Source organism: Staurois parvus, unplaced genomic scaffold (genome assembly GCF_062004578.1).
Source record: "Staurois parvus isolate SC_StPar_1 unplaced genomic scaffold, SC_StPar_1.0 ptg000277l, whole genome shotgun sequence".
Taxonomy (NCBI): domain Eukaryota; kingdom Metazoa; phylum Chordata; class Amphibia; order Anura; family Ranidae; genus Staurois; species Staurois parvus.
The window spans coordinates 716,400-738,447 of record NW_028318073.1 but is presented as its reverse complement, the minus strand read 5'-3'; the positions used below and the strand labels follow the sequence as shown (position 1 = coordinate 738,447).

Below are 22,048 nucleotides of genomic sequence, written 5' to 3'. Positions count from 1 at the left end.
GATGGAGCTGTACTTAAGAGTTGAATTGGAATTTGTGTTTAATTGTACAAAATTTTATCAAGACGCATCATGTAATAGCATTGCACTCTTTAGGTGACCCATTGTTTCTAATTCATTACAGAAGGTGTTTTTACTTCCAAGAGAGGAGTTGACATTTCAAGGTCCAATACGCCCAAAATTACTATTCAGCTACTTTATGAATAGTAGAGTTACCTCCCGTAACTCCTGAAAAGCCTAGGGTGTAGAGTTACTAGTTCTGTCCTATCTGCCGTAGAGCCCCATTCCCTCTACTGCATATTCAACAGTGTATGTCATTCAAATTAAATTAAATAATGGTGTCTACTTCTCTATATTAATGACCTTGACAAGTTTGCACAAGTGGGAATCTCTCTAGAAGAGTATTTGAAAGCTTTATGATGTTGGTAGGTTATGTAATCTACCAGCATGTTTTCTACTAAAATCTGAGATGGACCAAACCTTAAAAACAAGAAGCTTAAAAAGAAGAGACTGTGGTAAGACTACTTATCTTTCCCAGGGCCCTTTTGTAGGACCTTCAGTTTGCTGCAGAGCAAAGACGCCCTAAGAGTTTTTTCATCCGATGCACTTTTACTTGTCTAAAACAGTCTTCATCTCACAGTTTGTGTCATGGATTCTCTTGCTGATCCTGTAGTGACGTTGGGGCTGGCAGAGTGCTGGAGAGGTGGGAGGGCAGGCACTCAACACACCTGTCAAACTCTGCTGCCTGAGTTAAACATATTGTAACCATGACACAAAGCATAATGATTGCAACATGTGTATAGCCCTGCAGGCTGCAATGTTAGAATTACTGTGGACAGCCAGGAGACCACCAGTGTGAAAAATCTGCAGCATATTTGCTAATCACCATCACTGACTCCAGATCACACGGTGTAGCTTCCCTGAACTTCTGGTTGGGGAACAAACACAATGTCTACCTCACATGCACTAGTTCACAACGGATAGTGCAGGCCTTAGTTTCTCTAAGTCTACTTGCTTAGAGAAGGGGGAGCAGGGGAGTAAATTTCTGCAGTAAGCTTCTAGTCTATCTGTTTCTGAGAATGCATGCAGCATATGGAGAATCATCTGCAGTGCCAGCTGAAAAAATGCATGGAAAGGTGACTACATGGGACCCTGTTAGAGGACACAGTGACCCAAAAAGTGGAACTAGAAAACAGAGCATTTTAAGAGATGGAATAAAAAGCAACCACAGGCTTAAAAAGAAAACTACCCTGAAACCATGGAGAGTGCAGAGGTCTGATGCACTATATGCATGTTACATTTCAGGGTTTAATAACAGTTTAGGGCAAGTACCATTACAATAACAAAGTAAAAATGTAACACTCCTACATTCCTACAAGTTCACAAAATGGCATCCTGTGATTACAAAATTATGGACACACCTTGCAGTATAAAATGTAAGTAGGTCATTTTCTTGGTCTGTGTCTTGGCGTTTCCCTCTTACTGGGGCCTCTTTTACAATGTAGCTATGGAAGCTACATTGTTGAAAAGCCCATCAATGCCATCACTGAACTATCATATACTGTACATAAAGATATTATCCTAAAGTAAAAAAAAATTGTAAACTTGTCAGGAGAATTGGTATGGTTTGAAACTAATAAAATAAACCAATAGCTGCAGACACATAACTTACTTGTAATGGGGTCTAACAGGGCTGAAATCCCTGTCATTATCATAACACATTAGAAAGGGATTCGCTGCATAGAGACCTGACCCCATTTGAGAACTTATGCCTCTCTAATACTGAATGCCCACATGCAATATCCAAACTCTATGGTATTCTATTGTTAACTGCATTTCCCAATCATCCCTTCTACATCCAGGACTGGGAGTGGGAACTGGGATATGCTCCATCAGAAAACTGGGACAAGGCTTTGCTCCTGACCTTCAAAATTATGCTTGGCTCCCAAGCACAAAAAAAAGAATGACAAAAATCTTGACATGATGGTATCGAAGTCTGGTTATGCTCCATTAGATTATTCCAAGAAAAAGAAATTATTAAGAAAGGTTTGTTTTGCTTCCTGCTTATGGCGGGTCAAGCCCTAATTCCCAGACGTTGGAAGTCCACTGAGATGCGGACCATGTTTTGAGGGTTGCTTACTGAAGTAAATTTTATCATACACATAGAAGAGCTATTAGCTATTACCAAGAAAACCTTCTCCAAATTTCAAGATTTATGGTTATCATGGATTGAATTTTCTCAAGAATTAGGTTTGTAACATACATCCTTGAGATTAGATAACTAGCCCCTTCCTTCAGACGTCCTATTTATTTGCTTAACCCCCTCCCCCAATTTTTTTTTCTTTTTCCTTTTTCTTCCGCCCTTTACTGTTTCTTACCTGCCTATACTTTAGTTATTTCTCTTCCCCATCTTATTCCTTGGAAAGATGCAATATACAATATACTTTTCTGGATGCCTGTCAGGGTTCTTGCTGTCTGGAATGACATACCCATACTTTACAGTATCACTGTAAATTATGGGTATCAGGTCAGACCCCCAGTTCTCCACCTCTTTGAATTTTGCATGAGTGACCAACCAAGTGGACCCTTAAGCCTGTTATTAGTGGTTATCCTCATTACATTTTTCCATGCCTGTTTAAAACTCCTGATTTGTATTGCTTACGATTGTCTGTGACAATTACTGTATTCACCCTCTATGCTAAAATTGTTATAAAGCACACTGAATTTTATGCAAGCCACACTTTTCAATAAAAATGTATTACTTAAAAAAAATACTTGTAATGAAGTTACTGTGGGAGCATTAAGGGGGGATACGATCAACATGTATAAATACATCAGTGGTTCATATAGTGAACTCAGTGTAGAGTTATTCACCCTGAGGTCATCACAGAGGACAAGGGGGCACTCTTTACGTCTGGAGGAAAAGAGATTTAATCTCCAAATACAGAAAGGTTTCTTCACAGTAAGAGCTGTGAAAATGTGAAAATGGAATAGACTCCCTCAAGAGTTGGTTCTGGCGAGATCACTAGATTGCTTTAACCACTTGCCTACGGGGCACTTTTACCCCCTTCCTGCCCAGGCAAAATTTCAGCTTTCAGTGCTGTTGCACTTTGAATGACAATTGTGTGATCATGCAACCTTGTACCCATATGAAATTTTTATCATTTTTTTCACACAAATAGAGATTTCTTTTGGTGGTATTTAATCACCACTGGGGGTTTTATTTTTTGCACTATAAACAAAAAAAGCAACAAATTTGAAAAAAAAAGTTTTTCTTTGTTTCAATTATAAAATTTTGCATACAGGTAATTTTTCTCCTTCACTGATGTGCGTTGATGCCGCTTCACTGATAGGCAGCACTGATGGGCACTGATGAAGTGGCACGGATAGGCAGCAGTGATGGGCACTGATAGGCTGCACTGATGAGGTGGGACTGATGAGGCAGCACTGGTGGGCATTGAAGAGGAGGCACTGATATGCACTGCACTGCTTTAAAAAAGGCCTGGATTTTTTCCTAGGTACACACAATTTAACTGAATACTAACATTTATAGGTACATGTGATCCATGGAATATCTGATTGCCTCTTGGGGCATCAGGAAGGAATTTTTTCCCCTGCAGGAGCAAATTGCATCATGCTTTGCTGGGCTTTTTTGCCTTCCTCTGGATCAGGGTCTCCAAACTTTCTAACCAAAGGGCCAGTTTACTGTCAGTCAGACTTTAGGGGGGGGGGGACTGTGGCAAGTGGGAATAGAAAATGTCCTGGCATTAGTGGGAATAAACAGTGTTCCATCTTTAGTATTATGGGGAGAAAAAGTGCATCTTCATTAGTATCAGTTGAAAGAATAGTGCCCTACCATTGGTGTCAGTGGAAGGAATAGTGCCCCATTATTGGTGTCAGTGGGTGGAATAGTCCCCTATCGTTGGTGTCAGTGGGTTGAATAGTTCCCCATCATTTCTCTCAGTGGGTGGAATAGTTCCTTGTATCAGTGGAAGGTATAGTGCTTGAAGAGCCAGATAAAAGTAAGCAAAGGGCCACATCTGGCCCCCGGGCCAGTTTGGAGACCACAGCTCTGGATCAATGGTGGGTATAGGATTATAAGTTGGTTTTTTTTTGGTTGAACTGGATAGACTTTGGTCTTTTTTCAGCCAGACTAACTATGTAACTATATATTCAGTAATGATGGGCACTGATAGATGGCACTTATGGGCACTGACAAGCATCACTGATAGGCAGCGCTGACTAGCGGCACTGATGGGTGCAACTGCTGGGCATCACTGTTGTGCAGCACTGATGGGTGGCACTGCTGGGCACTGGTGGGTGGCACTACTGGGCACTAATAAGTGGCACTGCTGGGCAATGATGGGCAGTACTGATGATCAGTACCCTGATTATCAGTGAAGATCTGCTCTGTGACTTTTGCCGGTTATCGGCAGTACTTTCTTCATGCTGTGACAGAGTGAATTTACTGTATTTACTTTTTGATCTGCTGTGTCATTGGACACAGCTGATCACATGGTAAAAGGCCACTGTGATTGGCCTTTTACCTAGTCATGTGATCAGCTGTGTCCGTAGGACACAGCAATCACTGACAGCGCCGGGCGCTCGTCGCTGGGGGGGGGGGGCGCGTTCTGGGAGGACTTCATATGACGTCTTCCCAGAAATGGCATTCATTGGGCTATAGCGCAGTTGTAAAGTGGTTAAAAAAGGCCTGGATTCTTTCCTAGATACACATAACTGGATACTAATATTTATAGGTAAAGTTGATCAATTGGACCATGCTTTTTCTCTAGATCAACTGTGGGTATAGGTTTAGAACTTTTTTTTTTTTTTTTGTCTTTTTTCAGACACACTAACTATGCAACTATTTCCCTTCACTTTCTGTCCCATTAACAACAGCTTCTCCGGCAGGAAGTGGGGAAAAATCTGGCCACTGACAATTAAAAAACTAACAAGGATTCTAGTTTGTACCTATTCTACTGAAAAAAAAATCTTTTTTATTTCTGTTTGTGTTGCAGTTGGAAAGTTCCCACACCTTGTCTGGTAAAATGTCAGCAGGACACAAAGTGAGGGGAAGTCTCTCCAACAGAGCTTTGGATGACAGTAAAAACCAGACAGGAGTTCTAACATTTTCCCATTCTATCAGAAAAAAAAATATTGATTAACTACTACTGATGTAACTGTTTCTAAAAACAATAACATTTGAGCCATGTAAGAAGGCATTGCTTATTTTATAGTTATGGGCTTTCCCTTTGCAGGATATAACCTGTTGTTACTGTCTATCTGGCAGAACCCCATCTATAGGATAGGTTGAGTCCAAGAAGGCGGAGAGAGAGAATTGTGTACCTGACTAAAGGGAGATGTAGCAGCATGGTAACTTGTTTGTTTGGCTTCCCTAGCTATGTGCCGTGAGTTACCAGCCCACCAGCATGGACCTAAGGAGAACAACAACTTAGCACAATACTAGAAGATGGAGGTTTACTGTATTGAAATATGAAGTGTCTGTGTTGCCTTGCCAATGTTTATTGCCAAAAAAAAGAAAATAGGCTTTGCTTCTGGCTGGAGTGGTATTATTTAAAGAGGATGACTGAATACCTGAGTGGCAGTGTGTAAGGTGGACCAGTACACAATTAAGCAACAGTTGGCTGGACAGGTACGACTTACAATATGCTACAAGGGTGCTGCTTTTATTCAGGATCCTGGATACAAGTAAACCTGGCCAGGTAAGGAGTGGTTAGGGAAAGGACTTTCCATCAAGGTGGTGAAGAGAAGACTCCTCTACAGAACATGTGCCAGGTGACCTGGGTTCCTGTGTTACATGAGATCTAGGTGTTTGCCACTGTGGACCAAGAAGATGGTGTAGCAGAGGGTTTTTAGTCCATCATCTGTACATAAGTTAGCAGACACTATAGGCTGTGAGGTGGTTATAAACTGAGACAGGAGACTCTGGGACAGTAGTGAATCTCTGAGGACGTCGATGACGAAACGCGTAGGGCGGAGCTTGATCGATGTGACGTCATTACGTTCCCTATGAGCTACTGCGCATGTGCCGAGTAGCTGGGTCTGTTTGCTGTGATTGCTGTTGATGCTGGTGTCGGCTGGGACACCTTTTGAGTTAAATGAGTACTAAATAAAGATGTTGTTTTAATAATACTGCACCATGAAGCTCTTCTGTTTCTTCCGAGTGTCTGGCATTTCCCTCTTTGGATACGTTTGAAGGTGGCTTTCTTGAGAAGTGGATTTCCTTGATGATAATTGATTTGAAAGTAATTGGCTCCATCTGAAATTGGTCTATGTGGATCTGGGCTCTGCAGAATACTATTCCTTGAAGATACATCTATGAATGACTTATCATTATTATTAATACTACTGTTCCCAGAGCAATATATGGTTTAAAATATTTTTTTAGCTCTGGTGAGTTTAATTTTGGTGGTGGTATTGTCACTTTATTTATTTTTTTGGTGCACGTTTTTTGTGTTATAATTTTTTAAAAAAAGTGTGAACATTTCTTTCATATGTATATATTTTTTTGCACCATTTATACATTTGATTTATGGAGATAATTTTTTTACTAGCGCAAAATACTTTTTTGTGTTACTCAGAAGTGTAACAACTACATGGGGCAGTAAGGGGTCACTTACAGGCATGACTTTGATGAGAATTGCCACAGTTGCCAATGTCCTTATGTCTCAACCAAAATTTCAAGCCCTGATTTTGTTTTTCATTTAGTATTTCTACATAAAACTAACATGTGTAATTGAAACTTGATACTAGTTTTCTGTAACACCCCTGCTGATTTTTTTACAGTGTAGTACACCACAATGTATATCATGCTTCATGGTAAGCTGCAGTGCAGTGCAACGCAGGTGCATTCTGAGAGTGTGTTGGAGTGCCATTTAAAATGAATGTAATGAAAGCACAAGTTCTTCAATTATCTAAAACTAGGCATTATGGTAAATTGAGTCTATCTTACTTTAGTTCTTGGATGGCATCAACAGTCAACTGGTTGAATTCACCCACTGCCTCGAACTGGTCTATACAATATCCAAAATACTGTACAGCATTTCTTAATCCAAGCTGGAAAAAAAGATTATCTGCTGAGATCTAATTGCATATGTGTAAACAGATAAACCATTAATCTAGTTATGTATTTTGTAATTTAAATACAAAAAAAAAGGAAAATTGTTTTCCGTCATTTTTTTTTCTCTTTTTATTTTTTTTAGTTTATAAATTGTAAACTGGTGTTTTCTGGTAATTGCATATATGGTAATGGTAATTGCATTTTTCTTTCTTTTTTTTATTTAAGAAATGGCTAGTTTGAATTTGCATGACCCAATGTAGGTACCAGGAGGCTACAAAAGTGATACAATTTGCTGAGCCAATATCAACCTGCCATAGTTTGTCTTTAAGAAACAAATGCAATGCCAGATATATAGTAGTGAAACATTTAGGAAGAATACATTACGGGTATGTTTACAAGGGTACATTCTTTCTATTCTTCATATTCTCAGGGGATTTGTATACTTATATAAAGATTGATATTGTTTATTTGTACTTAGTGAGAGGTTGATTCTAAAGGCGCTATAGATACTGTATATAGTTGTGTACAGAACACTGGGGGGGGGGGGGGGGGTACTAAAGGTATAGTTGCTAATATTCAAAACCATTGTCTATATTTAAGTGAAGTAAAAAGACTTTTACCCAGATTTGCATAATAATATGATTTTCTTACTGCAGTAGGAGAGTTCAATAATGTTATAAGGTCAGAAATGGATAGCTATCCCTCTCCAGTGATACAGCCCTCTGGTGGACTTTCCTCTTTGAGAAAACTATTACAAGAACGCAGGTTCCAGCAAATTCACCTGCTGGGCCTGAGTAGCTGAGAAGCAGTTGCATCTGATTAGATGCAGTCATTGTTCAGCCAACAATTTTATCAGGAACCTGACCAAGTTTGCACAGTGTATGGCCAGCCTAAGCCTGGGTTCACATATATGCGGTGCTGTATATCGCATGTGATTCACACATGAACCGCACCGCATTCCTGTGCAAATCAGATGCGATTTGTGTGTGGTGCGATTGGAGCCATACATTTTGTATGGCTCTATTCGCACCACACCTGAACCAAAAATGTGCAGGACCCTCTTTTGGAGGGCACTAGAACTGGATTGCATAGGTATTCACACCTATGTGATCAGATTCTGCACATCGCACAGCGTTTTGTGGACCACTTTCGGGGTGTTGTTAACATACACACCTGCAGCAGTTCGCATGAACAGGGTGCGATTCTGATGCGGTGCAAAATTCGCACTGAAAACTCTGCGAATTCAGCACTGCATCAGTGTGAACCAGGGCTCAGTTGCAGCAACACTATTTAGGATAGATATATTTCAATTGGCTCCACTAATTTCGTCTTTTAATGTACAAAATTGAGAATATGACCATGGGAATATAAGACCATTCACCATTGGTAATACTATTTACAACAACTCATAGGGAGAATTCTACCTTTTGGAAATTAAATATTTTTTTGGTTGAAATTGTTTCCTAAACCTTCCTCTGTTGATTTTGATCACAATCATTTCTTGCTATGGAATAACTTTACAGCTTTGCCTTTGACTATTAGTGAAGCACATTTTGGCATTTAAGATTAAGATGAAGGAAAAAAATGATGATACAAGTAAACAGAGCAGAAGTAGAGCATATTAATAATCCTTCTACTGTCTCTTTAAAAAAATTGGGATGTGGCGCATGATTTACTAAAATTTAGCAATGAAGAAGGTGGTGCATGGGGACTTTTGTTGTAATCTATGCTATTTTGAGGAAGGAGATAAAGCTGGTATGTTTCAATGCAGACATATTGAGATGAACAGTTATTTAACTTTGTACAACAAATAGCATTGCTCTCATTTGAGATACAGAGTATACATATTTTCCCATTGCTGTGGAGGAATTGGGAAAAGCATCAGAAAAACATCCCAATAATATGTCCCCATTGGGGGATAGACTCCCAGTAGAGATATATAGTGATTTACTAAAGGCAAAGGAAATTTGATCCAGAGTTTAGTGAATGTGCAGACTTCCAGCATCCAATCATGTGCAAGAAAACAAATGCTGATTTTTTAAATTAGTAAACAGCCTATTTGCCTTTATTAAAACCCATAGCATCTATAAAGAATCCAATATTGGATACTATCAATGCATTGTTTTTTGCAGAAATTATTATTGGCCTATCTAGAAGAGTTGAAGCTTGTATGGCTCCAAAGGGTGGGCCAACTCAATATTGAACCCTAGGGAATAAGACTGGGATTCCATTTAAGTTCATGTGTGTGTAAAGGCAGGAGTCCCAATACTTTTGGCAATATAGTGTACATATATATGTGGATGCCAATACTTGTGGCCATATTCAAACCAGGTAAAGACATGTTGCAACCAAATTCATATTTAATTCTTGTTAACTTTACAAGCTAAAATAATAGCTAAAATGTTATTAAATTGGTAGGTTATAGTAATTCATAAAATTATCAATCCTGATGAAGCAGGTTTTATACCTAATAAACTTATGGCTTTTAATATTAGGCAAACTTTTTAAAATATATAAATCCCTCCAGATAATTTGAACCAGAGTGTTATTGTCGTGAGATGCTTCACATACATTTACTAACATTGAGTGCTTCTATTCATTGGCAGTATACAAAATTTTTCACTTTGGTCCTAAATGTATTAAATACAGTTAGGTCCATATATATTTGGACACAGGAAGAATTTTAGTTTTTTTTTCAGGTATTTACCAAAACATATTCAAGCTATAGTTATATAATAGATATGGGCTGAAAGTGCACACACTCAGGTTTAATTTGAGGGTATGTACATCCAAATTGGAGGAAGGTTTAGGAATTACAGCTCTTGAGAGTAGCCATCCCTCCTTTTTCAAGGGACCAAAAGTAATTGGACAATTGAATATAATCCTAAATAAAATGTTCAAAAATGTTCAAAATTGTAATATTTTGTTGAGAATCCTTTACTGGCAATGACTGTCTGAAGTCTGGAACCCATGGACATGCGGATTAGGCCATTTTACACCAAAGAAATGCACCCTTTGTACTATCAACCATCAATAAATCCCCTATTATCAGTAACTTCTGTAGTGCTTACACTTGTAGGAGGCACTGTAGTATTGTCCAGGTCTTCCATAATGTTTCCCCGCAGCCAATTACAAGATAGTTTAACAGACAGGTGCACACACACTTTCACTCTTTGTCTCCAATAATCAGTCTAGGGGTTGTTGTTTTTGTTGTTTTACTATTGGAAAACTTGGAAAGGGATATGGAATTTAGTAGGATACTCTAGAAATAGAACTACTTACAGTTGAGGACAGAACTTCCTTAGGTAATATCCTTGAGCAAAGTCCCAATGTTAGAAAGGGGATAAACGAACCGTGCTCCTCAGGACACCAGCCGGCATCCCCTTGTTTCTGACCCACGCTGATTTAAAAGCACCAGAGGAGTAGCAAAGCACACAGGACCCCAAGATCCCACAGTGTCTCTACTCACAAGGCCCAAGGACAGAATGGTAGCCTTGGCCTAAAGCCTGGAGCAGCTCTGTGATGTCAGCTATTACCGGGCAATAGTATGCTGACTCTGGATCAGAGGAGAGCAAAAAGTAAGTACACTCCTGTGACCCACAAGAGAAGTATGGTGAAAAAACTTTTGCCCATACTTCTCTTTTTAGTGACTTGGTTACCCATGTGAGTATAAATGCTGGGTATGTTCCCAAAAATTACTCAATTACTCAAATTATTGAGGCCACTTGGATAAGTGATGAAACATCTTTAACATCACAAAATAAGTACAATTGAATGTGACAGACTACTACCTGATTTCTCAATCAGTTGCCTCCATGAGAAGGTTCAATCAGGGTGCATCAGCTTGGGTTGTGGAAGTGCTAACATAGGAATGTTATCCTATTTGTCTGTGAACATCCATTTTGTTTTTGTAGACATTCAAAATACCACTTACAAATATATCTCAGGTCTGAGGGTGGAAATCACAGGGGAATAAGAAAGCACAAATGTACTAATAAAAAAATCAAATAAAAATCTCTTAAATAAAAATGTATATTGAATATTGTCATTGTCCTTTCATAAATCATAAATTTTTCTTGGTGAATCCATTTTTTTTTTAAATTTAAGATACAAATTCGAAAATGTGCCCACCTGCCCCTTTGCCACGTACTGTACCTTACTCAGAGGTACTAGGTGGAATGCATAGAACACTTTATGTTTTTATTTAAACAAATGTTGTTCTATATTTTTTTATTTCCCTATGTATATCAAGGATCACATGGAACTCATAAGTGCAAAGGAAATAATCTCCTCATCATCTAAGGTCTATTACATACAAGTACACTATATTACCAAGAGTATTGGGACGCCTGCTTTTACACGCACATGAACTTTAATCGCATCCCGGTCGTAGTCCATAAGGTTCAATATTGAGTTGGACCACCATTTGCAGCTATAACAGCTTCAACTCTTCTGGGAAGGCTGTCCACAAGGTTTAGGAGTGTGTCTATGGGAATGTCCATTCTTCCAGAAGCGCATTTGTAATGTCCGGCACTGATGTCGGACGAGAAGGCCTGGCTTGCAGTCTCCACTCTAATTCATCCTAAAGGTGTTCTATCAGGTTGAGGTCAGTCCAGTCAAGTTTCTCCACCCCAAACTCGCTCATCCATGTCTTTTTGGACCTTGCTTTGTGCACTGGTACACAGTCATGTTGGAACAGAAAGGGGCCATCCACAAAGTTGGGAGCATGAAATTGTCCAAAATGTCTTGGTATGCTGACGCTTTAAGAGTTCCCTTCACTGGAACTAAGGGGCCAAGCCCAACCCCTGAAAAACAACCTCACACCATAATCCCCATCCACCAAACTTTAAACTTGGCACAATGCAGTCAGGCAGGTACTATTCTCCTGGCAGCCACCAAACTCATCAGATTGCCAGGCAGAGAAGAGTGATTTGTCACTCCAGAGAATACGTCTCTACTGCTCTAGAGCCCAGTGGCGGCGTGCTTTACACCACTGCATCCAACACTTTGCATTGATGATGTAAGACTTGGATGCAGCTGCTCGGCAATGGAAACCCATTCCATGAAGCACTCTACGCACAGTTGTTGTGCTATTCTGAAGGCCTCATGACGTTCGGAGGTCTTTAGCTATTGACTCTGCAAACAGTTGGCAACTTCTGCGCACTGTGCACTTCAGGATGCACTAACCCCGTGCTGTCAGTTTACGTGGCCTACCACTTTGTGGTTGAGTTGCTGTTATTCCCAATTGCTTACACTTTGTTATAATACCACTAACAGTTGACAGTGGAATATTTAGTAGCAAGGAAATTTCATGGATGGACTTATTGCACAGGTGGCAACCTATCAAGGCACCATGCTTGAATTCACGGAGCTCCTGAGAGTGAGCCATTCTTTCAAAAATGTTTGTAGAAACAGTCTTCAGTCCTAGGTGCTTGATTTTATAAACCAGTGGCAATGGAGGTGATAGGAACACCTGAATCCAATGATTTGGAGGGGTGTCCCAATACTTTTGGCAATATAAATGTATGTTGGTAGGTGCCTTGTCCTAGCTTTGCCTAGGTCTTAACTATGGCACGATTGTCCTTTCACCTCAAACCTTGAACAATAACAACTGAATGGATGCAGATTCCTTATTAGCTGTATATTTTATTACAGTTTTCTGTTTAAGTACATTGACTAGTTTATCAAATGCCAACCTTTAAGTTGACTTGCTGTTGGACAATATAGCACATTTATGCAAAGACCATATTGATATGATTTATTTTTGCTGCTAAGCAATAGCGATTCAAGCAAAACTTGGTGTAAGAAAAAAAAAATACGAATGCAAAAAAACAGCAATGATAAAATTATCACTTGCCATGCTAGAAAGAAGTAATACTGACATATAGATCCATTTTTATGTTTAACTGGAACTCCAGTCAAATCTTTTTTTTTTATACCATGTCTGTCTGTGAGGAGGAACAGAAACTAAGGAGAAATCCAAATATCACAGATATAACTGGAAAATGCAAACAGGGGAATTTACCAATGAGGACATCTGTCCCATTGACGATTGTCAATGTTAGGGTTTTACCTAACTTTTCTAAGGCATTCTCCCACATCCATGTTGAATCTCTGGGAAAGGAGATGAGGACACATCTTCATAATGGAGGCCCAGACAGCAATAAAAGCTTGAAAATAGTTGATAACTTTTCCCCACTATTTCTACACATTTTTCAGGTAATATTATACTACAAATTTTAAATGAGAATGCAATGTGATTGATCATACTCTAGCAACTATTAATTTCTGTATAAACTAATGACCACAAAATTCTAATGCATGGATTTGGTAATGGTTTTGTGCAGTCATGAAATTCTGTGAACTTCACACATGCATAACCTTTCTTTTGTCAGTGACACCTACATTGAAAGAGCTATATATAGCAGTATATAATGGTGCTTAGGGCATGCACAGACCAGCTGTAGGATGTCCTTCAATGGGTCTTTAAAGTGGTCCTAAAGTCTCAAGTTTTTTTTACCTTAATTCATTCTATGCATTAAGGTAAAAAACCTTCTCTACTGCAGGATTTCCCCAGCCTCCCCTTATTCTTTCCTGAGCCCGATCTGATCAAGCGATGAGCACAATAGCGGCAGCTCTCAACGCTGTCTCCTTCCTCAATGGGCAGATTGATAGCAGCTGAAGCCATTGGCTCCTTGTCAATATACTCCAGGGAGTGGGGGTGGGGCCGAGTCCCGCTGTCTGTGTCAATGGACACTGCACCAGGGCTTGGGAATGAGCATGCACAAGTGCCCCCATGGGAAGCGGCTTCCCATGGGGGCACTTGACAGAGAGGAGGAGCCTGGAGAACCGGCGGGGGACCTGAGAAGAAGAGGCTTGGGGCTGCTCTGTGCAATTCCATTGAACAGAGCAGGTAAGTATAGAGATGTTTGTTATTTAAAAAAAAAAACCTTTACAATTGCTTTAACCTGAACCTGAGTCTCTGAAAGGATCATGTGTTGTGGAAGATGTCTTGCCTTGTTCTGGAGCTGAAGTTATCGCATTCATGCGGCTCCAAGGATTACAGACAGGTGGCTTTGACCTTCCAAGTCATGAAGACCTTGGGGAGACTTATTTTACATCAGTTACAGCCAATGGTTAGTACATATTTAGACCCATTAGACCTGTTGCAGTTTGCCTACCAAAGTAGACTGGGAGTTAAGGATATTATTGATTTCCTTCTAAATTGCATGTATGCTCACCTGGATAAGCCAGCAAGCACTGTGGGCATCATATTATTTTTACTTCTCCAGTGCTTTTGATCCCATCAAGCTGCCTCTCCTAGGTGAGAATCCAACAGAAATGCAGGTTGATGTCTATCTTGTGTCATGGATTATTGACTACCTAACTGGAAAACCACAGTATGTGCATTTGCAAGACTGTGTGTTAGATAGACTGTGTGTCAGCAATATTGAGGTTCTGCAGGGGACAGTTCTCTCTCTATTTCTCTTCACTGTCTATACCACTGACTTTAGCTGAAAGACATAGTCTTGCCATCTTCATCGTTTTCTGATGACTCTGTGGTAGTGGGATGTATAAGGGATGGAGAAGGCACTGAGTAAAGAACTGTGATGGAGAACCTGATCACATTTAGGTACAGATCATTATCCTCACACCATGTGACAAAGACAAAGGAGCTGGTTGTGGACTTGAGAAGGAGGAAGGTATCTAGGGGTGCACAAAGATAATAAACTGGACTTGAGTACGTACAAGGTACATTCAATCTTTTAAAATTCCTCCCACCCACTCCATAATACACTGGTCAGTCTTTGCAGTTCTTTCAGTGATAGATTGTTACAACCACGATGCACCATAGAGCAACATAGGAAGTCAATTTTGCCAGTGGCATCAAATTATATAATTCCTCTTTGCAAGTGCTGGATGTGAGGATTTTGATCTAGTTTATAATCCAGATTTTTATGTAGTTTTTATGTTATGTTAATATTGGGTTTATTATATGTAATAATTTTTAAGGTAGTGTTTAGAGAGAGTGGTGCAACATTTGCATTTTTGTAGTCTAATATTCTGTTATTTTTTCAATCAGTGTTATATATTATATGTAGTGTTTTAATTGGATGGTATGGATTATTCCAGTATAGTATTAATGTAGTTTTAATTTGTTTTATTTCAACTCATGGTTATTGTATTAACTTGCTGTTATTGGTAAGTTTTTTGATTGTGTCTTGTTTCCATTTGTTATAGTGATTTTGTTCTGCCTTCAATGAATGTAACTGTTTCTCAATAATTTCCCTTTATTTACTTTAACAGTTAACTTAAAATGGTGGTACAGTAGAGTACAACTGTAAAACTTTTTTTTACTTTTAAAGTTACTGTACCTTAAAATGGTGGTACAGTACACCTGTAAATAAACTAATTTTGCTTTTACAGTTACCTTAAAATGGTGGTACAGTACAGTACAGGACCACAACTGGCATATATTGGAAGAAAGTTACTAACTGGAGGAGAAAGGGTAGGTGGGAGATGGTGGAGCTGAAGGATCATCAGCAATAGGAGATGGAGGGCAAGTAGGGATTTGGCCCACACCTGATGTTGATGGAGCTGAAGGATCATTAGCAATAGGAGATGGAGGGCAAGATGGAATCTGGACCACACCTGATGTCGATGGAGCTGAAGGATCATCATCAATAGGAGAAGCAGGGCAAGATGGAATTTGGCCCATACCTGATGTTGATGGAGCTGCAGGATCATCAACAATAGGAGATGGACGGCAAGATGGAATTTCACTCACACCTGATGTTGTTGACAAAGGTTTTTTGATTAATTCAATTCTCTCTACCCTTTGGAAAAAATGATCCAGTGATGTGAGTAGTAGCTATTTTTTCTCATCATAGATGACTCTGTAGTACTGGATGGCATTCTGAACAGCTGCTGCAACCTTTGTGTATCGTTCCATGTTGTCGTTATTGTTCAAGTAAAGAAAATCCTCTTACCATTTCCTGTGTTGTGAATCTTTTTGGTCCTTTAGTTACATCTTCCTCTTGGCTCTCTTCCTATTTTCTATGGGCCTCTAATTCCATCAGGTCCTCATTTGTTAGCTCCTCATGTTGCACAGCAAGGAGTTCAATGAACACGTCCTCTTGCAGATCTAGCTCCAGCTTTGTGCTAAGGGTCACTAAGTTGTTGAAGACCTCTTTGGACTCCTTACCCATCTTCTCAAGTCCCTGAACTTCATGAAGAAACTGCAGGTAAAGGTTCTTCCAAACCCCATTCACAGTGACAGCCGAAACCTCACGCCAAGCAAAGATGATGTTTTTTATGGCCTTGTAGATGTTATAGTCCTTCCAAAATTGTCACAAGGTTGTTCCTGTTTCCTTAATAGCCTTTACTGCCTGACGAAAAGTGTGATTTAAATAATATTTCTTGAAAGTCACAATAACTCCTTTGTCCATAGGTTGGATGAGCGCCGTAGAATTTGGTGGCAGATGCACTACTCTGACGTGGGGATGAAAGTCATCCATGAATTGGGGGTGACCTGGTGCATCAAGCAGCAAAAGAATGTTTTATGGGATATCTTTCTTCAAACAATATTCTCTATCTCTGGGATAAAGTGGTGGAAAAATAAATCCTGGAAAATAGCTTGTGTAACCCAGGCTTTGGAGTTGCTTTTCCACACAACAGGTAGAGAGCCCTTGGCTGTGTTTTGAAGGCTCTTAGGTTCTCTGAACGGTAAACTAAGAGAGGCTTTAGTTTCATATCAAGCATTGCCACCAAATAACAAAGTAAGTCTGTCATTTGCTGCTTTAAAGCCTGGCATCACCTTTTCCTCTTTACTGATGTAACTTTGTTCTGGCATCTTCTTCCAGTACAGTCCTGTCTCATCGACTTTAAAAACCTGTGGGGGTAAATAAGTACCTTCGTCAATATTTTCTGTAAGTGTTGCTGGAAATTCTTGGACTGCTATGGTGTCTGCAGTCGCAGCCTTGACACTTATTTTCACATTGTGAAGGTTGGCTCTAGCCTTGAATCTGTTAAACCATCCATGGCTGGCAGTAAAAGATGCACACTGTTCACACCGTTTTTTTCTTGATGTCTTCAAATAGACTTTTAGCTTTTTCTTGAATAAGCATTAAGCTGAGTGAGACTTGACGCTGAAGCTGATACTGCAGCCACACACTGAGAAGTTTCTCCATCTCCTCTATCACTTTACCACACTTTTTGGATATTATTGTTGACTTCATAGGCACAGTAGACTTCACATGTTCCATGACCTTGGTCTTGTTCTTTAGAATTGTGCCAATGGTTGAACGATTCATGTTATAAGAACGAACATCTACCATCTTTTCGCCTCGGTCCAATTGCTCAATTATTTTCATTTTTGTGTCCATGGTTATTGCTTTGCGCTTTCTAGCAGTCCCCTCCACATCACCACTGCTTTTCACTGCTGTGACAGTATCCGGCAGACACGTGAGCTATTTGCAGCGCTTTGTTCGCATCTACAAATATTTGTATTGCGAGGTCTGTTCGTATCTGTGAAAGTTCGCAACCCTTGACATAACTTTTTTTGAAGGAAAAAATATTCTTTAGGCTTCTAGTAGTGATATGGTTTAGTTTATAACTTTTACGCCTACTTTTTTCTGTGCTGTCCATCCTTTCTCTGTTTTATATTTTTTTCCTGCAATCCTTTATAATGAACCTTGCTGTGGCACAAGCATTGTATACAACCTCAGTGCAGCCAAAAATCCACACAAGGGACATAACGTACAGTCAGTAGGATGTGTCCCTTTTGCTGATTCTTCTTCTGTTAGTTATCTTTACACTTGCTTATCTTGCTGGCAAGCACTAGCAACAGTTTTCAGTGCTGTGGGATTTTTCTGCATGTAACCATCTTAATATTAAGACTAACCAATATGGCCAAATCTGATGTGATCTTCAGTTGCTTTAGTAGCATGGCTGACCATGGTTTCTGGTGATCAGTGGCTCCAAACCTGTGCTTGTTGGCTTGTAATCTGACAGATAATTGCATGTTGTTGCAATTGTCTCAGAATGACCCCCCATTCGGCAAACAGTAACAATTCATTCTCCAACAATCACAGTAAATTTAGGAAGTATATAGAGTTCAAAAGGAGTACTTGATTGTAGGCATCATTGGATCTTGCTTGGAAATCAACAGTGTGGTTTAGGTGTTATGTTTAAGCAACAATAACGTAATCATATTTCACACCTGCTGTAAGCTATTGGATGGGTATTTGGTACTAACCAAACAGCATTCTTGTCGTCTTCATTCTTGACCCTTAACTCACTTTACCCGTTTGATTTCTACTGTCATTCCCTAATGCCAGATATGCATTCTCACTTTCTCAATTATCTTAGCATAGATCACATACTTGAGATCTAAGTAAACGCAGTTAGTCACTATGTCTGAATTTTGACACATATTTTACATAGGGCAAAGCCATACTAAAAATATTAGGCATATTTGCACCTGTCACACCTATCATAAAAGTTTACTTTACAGAATTAGTGCTGATTTTGTTGTTGCAATTTTATAGCTACTTTTTTTAAAAAAAATTTTGTAAAGCAACCTATCATACATTTTCAGTCCGAATTATTCAAAGATTAGTTAAATTTCATCCAAAGAGCATACTGGTCACAATTTATCTATCTTACTGTAGTAAAGTAGTTGACCTGCCCAATAAGTGGCTTAAAATAGATCCTTTTTTTAAGCTGAAGAGTAGATTTATTTTTTTCCTATGTCCTACTGGGGAAATCTTCCCAAATAGAAGTTTTCTCATGCACTAACCACAGGAAAATTTTGGGGTTTCCATTATTTTTTTATCCTGGTGACATTGGTCAACTGGACAAATTGAGAGGGCAAATCTCCTCAGCAGCCCACATAACTACTTCACTGAAATAAAGTAATTGAAAACAAGTTGATCTGGATAAAGGTTTATGGATGCAAATCTAACTAGTTTTTAGCTTTTTAGAAAATAATAGCAAGATGGATTACCATCAAGTTTCAGCATTACTCTTTGGAGTAATGCTAGCATAATATATGTTAGGTTTTCATTCATACTTTAGGATTTTTTTAATACATTTTTACTAATTACAGTTGAAAATATATAATTGAAATACATACAAGGAGCACACAATATGTGCTTAGTACTAGGCATAGTTATAATGCACAAATACACGCCTTTCCATTTTGACCAAGGAACTCCTTTTGCTTACTTGCTTCCAAAGCAGGAGAGGTATTCCCAAAGACACTTCTACTGCATCTCATAGAGAAAGTCAGAAACATGAAAAGGTCAGTACTAAAAGGCTTCTTTAAAGTCATATTTTCACATTCATATCTGCCTTGGATTGTGATTGGTGATCAATCAACTGAGAGATAGGACAGGATATAGGCTATAACACAGAATTAGGAAACAGAACCACCCACGAAAAAGAAAAGCTCTGTGCAATTTGCCTGCTATGTATTTGTCACATAAGTGACATACATGAGTAGTCAATGCTGTATGATATGTGTGATGGTACAGTCCTCAGACAAACCATTCTGCTCAAAAGATATTCAAATAGATGACTATCAGATGTGAAAATTGGGAGAATCTGCACATGCATCAATTTTTGTAAAGAAAAGGAAAAAAAAAGAACAGACACAGCAATATAGATAGGGTGCATGTATATGTATTGTTTCAGTTGCAATGTAGAGAGTGCAGCAGGAAGAGTAAGACCACCTGTGTCCCTAAGATATATTAAAGCCAGTTCGTGATTTCACCAAGCCCTGAGAATTCACCAAAACGTGTAGGGTGAACATAGTTTTTCAATTATAGAAATGAGACTCTTTTTTTTTTTTTTGCTATAACAACCATTATTTCAGAAGTCAGAGCCATTAAGATCTGAAAATAAGTCACGCAGCTGAAAATAACAATTGCTGTGGCAGATAACACATGCATTATTTTTTAGTAAATTGAGCCTGAGAACATACATGGTGCTACAAATATTTAATATGAATGTGTTCAATGAAGCAGTAGGACATGCTATATTTAGTACTTTGTTTTTCTTCGGCAAAATGCCTTACCCAGATTACAGTATAGAGTGAAGTCAATGATGCAGCAGTAAATATATCAACTAATACGAAGATTAATTCAGTTTTGTTTGGTTGCTGACAAGTTAACCCACTTGCATAGGAATGCCAATGGGGAGACATCCTTACAGCACTTTCCAATTATACTCAACGGTTGCAGCCATTAAAAGGAAAAAATCTGATTCTCACAAAATTGGGGAGTCCAACTGCAAGAAAGTCAACCTTATTTTTGGAAGGGACAATAAGCCAAACATCTTTTGGGAAATCTCACCGCTAAGGAATCCAAGAAGTCGATAAGTGATTCAATTCACTTGTGTCAACCTAAAACTAAGATATCATGTTTGGAAGGCTTTGATTTTTAATTAAAAACGTAATTCATTCCCACCTCAGTTTAAATAAAATAAAAAAAAACAAATATTAAAAAATGTAGGAAATTTATGAAACATTGATTTTAATTGTGACATATTTGCCATATATAATAATGATATATGGATTTGGATACACTTATATACACTATATACGTGTGTGTAGAAATAAATGTAATACAACTATATATACTCTATATGAAGTCTAGTAATTGACAAGGGAGGAGAAATACATCTTACCCCTTTTTAATATCACATTAATTTTTAAAAAACAATTATATTTAACATAATACAGTAGAGCACAGTAAATATAAATATGTAGATTTACCTTTTGATGATTCTTTACAGGATGAAGTTTCCAGCTATCCTGACACTTAAGAAGTGAGCACTTGTCATCGGCTACAATTGGTACTATTCTTTGAAGACACCAAACTAGTATTGCAAGCTGAAATATGTAGGGCGGTCACAATTTTTTATGACAAAAAGGGATGGGCCTGGAAAGAATGAAGCAGGTCTTCATTAAATTACATTACAGGCTCATGTAAACACAGAGATGTACACAGTGAAACTACAAAAGTTACAGTGGAGTCACCAATGACATGGACCTCTCCCTTATACATAATAGCAGGAATATAGTTTAGGCCTGAAACAAGTGTGCAAAGGTTTCTACATTTAAGGAAGTTTTGACCAGCAGCTAATGTAATTCTTGCACAAGGATAATATTTTGAGCTTTAGTTTATTTGAGCATCAGAGGTCATAATATGGTGTCACAAGTGTTTGACAAGGCACGCTGTGAATATGCCATCACTCTCTGACTCTATATACAATTTCTAAAAGCATACAGTAACTATCTTTTCTGTATCATTTGGACAGGTTTGGCTGCTTATGCCCCAAAAAATTGTTAGTGTGCCACTAAGCACCACAACATGAGATAATCCATGCCACACAAATGCCATATTATGAGTAGCTCACTTATTAGCAGTGGGATGAGCTCTAAAAGGCATATATAGCCAGTATGTGGGGGCAAAAAACAGAAAAAGAAGCATATCTAACCATGTGAAAAAATAATTGCATTTTTTGTGATTCATGTCATTGCAATTTGTGTAATTTTGTTTCCATGTTTGTGCTTGTGGTACTGATACTGGTTGACACATCTCCCAAGCATGCCCAAAAACCCAGGAAGAATAAGTGATGGAATAAAGGAATAAAAAATAATAAAAAAAATAAGCAGAAAAAATACTGTAGGGATAAATGTATTAAATATGCAGTACTTACTTATTATAATTGATATCAATGCAGCTTTGACATGAACTGGAAGTAAATTGCAAAGGAATTTGTATTAAGGCAAATGAAGATTGTATTAAATATGCAATACAATATCTTTCCCGTGGCTTCCGCCCATGGCTCCTGAGTGAGGCTGATGTCATGCTCTTTTCAGAGTGATCCTAAGGAATGCTGAGTAGCTCAAATCTTAGGAAAACACAGTTAGCTGTTTGAATCATCTAATGAGAATTTACCTAT

At 38.7% G+C, this 22,048-nt stretch overlaps 1 protein-coding gene across 1 annotated transcript in view; it reads right to left on the bottom strand.

The window, feature by feature from the left end:
* Nucleotides 1-20,988, bottom strand: part of LOC149458739 (uncharacterized) — a 41,380-nt gene extending 20,392 nt beyond the window's left edge. Inside the window, exon 1 of the mRNA XM_089681759.1 lies at nt 20,856-20,988. The gene's annotated coding sequence lies outside the window, so the exon portion shown is untranslated. The remainder of the gene's footprint in view (nt 1-20,855) is intronic.
* Between the last annotated feature and the right edge of the window lie 1,060 nt (nt 20,989-22,048).